Below are 4,680 nucleotides of genomic sequence, written 5' to 3'. Positions count from 1 at the left end.
TTGCAAAATAACGGATTCCTTAACTCATATAAGATATGCACGATAGGCGGATGACTTACTCTTGGCTATCAAGCCCGGATTCCTGGATATATAGATATAGTGCAATCTACAAAAAAGGAATTCATGGTTCAACTCCAGCTTGAAATCACAATGACGACCTTCACTCGAGAGACGGAATATATCTTTAGGAATTCTTTTTTCCATAGATGCCTTAATGCGCCACTCAAACGAATGAATATAAAAACAAATAACCTTGGAAATTCCTGCTGAGGATGCCCATTTAGAAGATGGAGTGACTGGACAGGAACAACGGCCGATGGCTCAGGACAGTGGTATGCAGGGGGAGCAAGAACTTACTTTGCAATCTCCTCTAAAAACATACCGTACTAAAAGAAGAGCAGCCCTGGAAGTGCCTCCAACCGTGCCCAGCCTAGTCCATCAACCTGAACCGTACCAGGCCTGCCGAGTGAACCGAGTTTTCCGTACCACCGTACCCCAAACACGGATAGGCTCGCCTACCAAGCCGAGATTGACGACTGGAACAACTCCTTCGATTAGGCCTCTCGCCGAAGAGTAAGTATCCGAACCAGTATCAGCCGACGAAAGAGCATCTCCCGTCCTTTCTAACAAGCAAGCCAAGCAAGCGAATGAGAACGCGCAGAAAGCATCTCAAATACGACAAAAAGAGCTATCTGACCAATAGATCCCACGCCTTCCTTAAAGTTATACCATGGGACGGTACGATGCCACGGAACGCGTTAAAGTAAATGGTTAAATTTCTCTTTGCCAAGGAGAAGACGCGGGTTCGATTCCCGCTATCCGCCCATGTTGAAGTAATACATGTAATATGATAAATTTTTCGGTATAGTCGACGTGTAGTGGTTCTATCTTCCCCCTCCCTTCTTTTCCTCCCATCCGGCTTCGAAAAAAGTCATTAATTACTAGTTAACAGTCATACCTCCATTTGGTTTTTAAAAAAAAATGTTGCGGAGACAGGATTTGAACCCGTGACCTCAAGGTTATGAGCCTTGCGAGCTACCAAGCTGCTCTACCCCGCGCTGAAGAGAAGAACTAGGGAGGAATGGACAAACGAGAATTGGATGGGCCCCTCTACCATATCTATAGAATAGCCCATTTATACAGAATGGTAAAGGGGGCCCCTATGATCGATGATCATAGAGATCAATAGAAAAATGAAGGGATATTTTGATCCCTACCAACTTGATCTTGTTGCCCCCGGCAACAAAGATGCATGAACCATTTCACGAAGTATGTGTCCTGATAACCCAAAGTCTATATAATTAGCTCTCGGTCTTCCGGTCGAAAAACAACGTCGATGAAGACGTGTAGGTGCACTATTACGCGGTGGGGATTGTAATTTTCCATGAATTTCCCATTTGTCACTCAACAACGCAACTTTGCTTATTTCTTTCTTTGAGGATCGACGAATCAAACGATATTTCTGTTCCAATTTCTGCCTCTTCTTCTCCCTCTGAATCAAACTTTTCCTTGCCATAATGGTTCAGTTCCTATTATTATCAATGATACAAGTCGGATCCTAGATGTAGAAATAGAAGAAGGTAGGCCCCCTTCTTCATCGAAAGCAATGAGATTGTCGCGGATACAGCACACACATTAAAAAAAATGAATAAACCAAATTTGCCTGATGTAGAGGCAATCAAGAAAGCTGCATAAGTGAATATATACCCTTAAGAAAAATGGGCTAAGCCAACAACTGGCTATTGCTTGCACAATGGAAAGAGCCACTGGTTTATCTCTCCATCGAATCAAATTAGCCACTGGTTTATCTGCGTTCATGAGCCCATGCTAAAGTTTCAATCAATTCCTGCCAATATCCACGCCAGGATATGGCGAACATAAATCCAGTAGCCCAAACAAGATGTCCAAATAGGAACTGGCCAATCCATGAGTATACCATGAAGTTACAAAGGTTGTACCTGTGAACCAACCTCCTAAAGCGAAATAGGCACAAGGAAACAGCAATAGACCGGACCAGTCCGCGGGTCAAGCAAGGGATAAAAAACCAGCTTTCGCTTCCTCTCCTTGTGCAGAGCTTCCCTTCCTTCGCTAACTCGCTGCTCGCCTCTTCAACTTGGGCTTTGACAAGACTTGGCTACGTGGAGTAGACCTCACTCGCTCTTTGGCTCGCTCCTAGCTTTTCTTTTGTAGCAAACTCTTCAACTTGTTGGGCAGCAGCTGCAAAGACCTCTCCGGCTTATTGATTAGGGCGAGTACTACCAAAGCTTGCTAGCTGTAGCTTCGTACCTTGCTTTAGCTCTAGCTTCCGCACTTCGCTCGGTTCCACCAAATAATGAAGGGGGCCTTTTCAGATCCTCCGAGTGCAAAGCTAGCTGCAGAGATTGTGGTTCCATACGCGGATTTAGATGCATCCCATACACTACCTCGATCAGAATCAATTCCAACAAAGCTATAGTCCGTTGGTTGGTTCGTAGCCTTTATAACGAGCACCTGGTCTAGTGGCATACCTTGAAGTTACATATACTGCTCCAGATGCCGTCGATCAACCAGTGAAGAGAATAGAAGCATAGGTATAGACAAAGGTGGGAGGGATGAGAGAGCAAGCTGGCGTGGGGGCAAAGCAAAGGCAATAAGATCCGAGCAAGCCCTAGAAATCGGCAGGGTATGCATTTAGATCCTTCGGTATAGGCTGTCCTGGCTCGTTAGGTCCCAATAATCCAAAGGATACATCTTAAGGCCGAGTCGGAAAGCTTTGTTTGTAGAGTCTCTTTCAGTTCAGGTCTTGAATCATTTGGCAAAATTTGGGAAGGAGAAAGACTATAGGGCTAAGAGGAGCTTGGCATATATGATTAGTTTGATAGGAAGATTGGGCCCGCCCCATCTCTGCATTCCCATTCCGGATTCGTCAATTGGATTCGCCATTCCCTTTTCCGTCAATAATTCGAAGATGACCCTTTTTGAGTTGTGCCTTTTCCAAGTTCTTACCCCGCCTCCTCGAAATAGACAGGAAGGGTTATAGGTATGCGCCTCTTTGGGTTAGAAATAAAGATTTTGAGGAGTTGGCGGGTCAAATGGTTTCTTGAGGTAAAGGACTTTAACCTCGCAGGGTATGATTAAAAGCTCTCACCAGGATTGTGTTTCCAGGTCGATTGAATCAACATTTCCCTCTTTGTGATAGCTGAGTTCTAAATACTTTTCGACAAGGAGGGCAAAAGATTGAATTGAATACCTGGGGAGAGTGAAGTACCATTCCATAGCTTGATCAGTAAGGCCCCTTGGGAATAGTCTGATCATCAGACTCTCATCATGAGCCACTTCAGCACTAAACCAGGCTGCGGGTGGGCATAAAAGGATTTCACGTACGTAAGGGGATCCCCCTTTTCGCTATGTAGGTTCAACTACCTTTTGATGTGGGCCCTCTCATTCCTTCCAAATCGTTGGATCATAGGGTTGAGGACCTCTTCATACGAATCTTTCTATTTCCTTTTAATGCTTCGAGCCACTGTCTCTTGAAGCCTTTGTAGCTCTTCCTGGACTTTGGCTAGGTTCACAAGTGGATTTTGAAAGAAAGGTTGTTGGCAAAAGCCTGGGTTAGGTGTGAAAGGTATTCGGTTGCCACCAGCTCTTAAGCACACCCATTGGCATTGACTGCATGGGATCGAAAGACTTCCGGTTTCGTGAACGTGTCCATAACTTTCTCATGGATCTAATTTGGATGAATACACGGGAAGCCCAGAGACCTCATTTGGCATTGTGCGGCTTCCAACATTGCACTAGCGCACTCAGGTGAGCAGCAAGCCGTTGGTTGAACCAATAGGGGCTCTGGCAGAAGGTACCACCAGACACCCAATCCCAGCGGAAGACATGTTATTAGGACGAATCGGCTGTCTTTGACGTAGGCGAAGGCCATTGCCTCTGATAAGCCGAATGTCCTTGTACGACTACTTTGTTTTGTGGCGTCCGCTAATCCAATAACGCGATCCGGGGATCGTTGTAGGGTGGCTTTGTTGCCTCTATTTTGATCTATTGCCGAAGCAAAATGAAAAAAGGGCAACTGGCTGATCCCGGTGGCAAGCGGGTTCCATAAGGCGCTGTAAGCGTTGGAGTTCTACTTTTTTGAGCGAGATCTGTCTTTCCAAGTTTGAATTTTTTTTTTTTTTCGTTTAGCTTGGAAATCGGGTTGATCCATTGTCGCGATAGATGACTACCGTAAATCCCTGCCTTTCAAGCAAGCATGGGAAATAGGAGGTTAGTGCATGAGTTGTAGATGTGGAAGCCAAGCAAGGGACAGAGGAAAGGAATAGTAAATGGCCAGTCCTAAGCAAGTGAAGGACAAACCAAGCCAAGCAATTGAATTGAATCAAGTGAGAGGGGCAAGTCAAGCTAGTCCCTTCTCTTTCTAGAACAGGTCTAGTGTTTATATAATAATAATAATAAGTAAGGGGTTGTAAGGTAAAGAAGAGGAAGGCAAAGAGTGGACTAAGCAAGGATGTGGATCAAGCAAGGGCAGACTGAGTAATTGAATTGAGGGGTGAGGGGCTACAAGTAAGGAAGGCTGCGAGTGAAGTGCGTAAGCATGGAGCGAGCCAAAGAGCGAGTGAAGGAATCCAGGAAGGGAGTAGCAAGTGAAGCAAGCAAGTAATGCAGCAATCAATGAGGGGCAAGCGAAGGAGACAGACA

At 45.4% G+C, this 4,680-nt stretch overlaps 1 non-coding gene across 1 annotated transcript; it reads right to left on the bottom strand.

The window, feature by feature from the left end:
* Positions 1–984: 984 nt before the first annotated feature.
* TRNAM-CAU (transfer RNA methionine (anticodon CAU)) lies at positions 985–1,058 on the bottom strand. The gene has a single exon. It is a non-coding gene; the product is annotated as a tRNA-Met (tRNA).
* Positions 1,059–4,680: the final 3,622 nt, after the last annotated feature.

This window comes from Hakea prostrata, chromosome 7 (assembly GCF_041222555.1).
Source record: "Hakea prostrata isolate BN-2017 chromosome 7, UWA_Hpros_2, whole genome shotgun sequence".
Classification (NCBI taxonomy): domain Eukaryota; kingdom Viridiplantae; phylum Streptophyta; class Magnoliopsida; order Proteales; family Proteaceae; genus Hakea; species Hakea prostrata.
The sequence above is the reverse complement of the archived record's forward strand: the minus strand, read 5'-3'. Positions and strand labels throughout refer to the sequence as shown.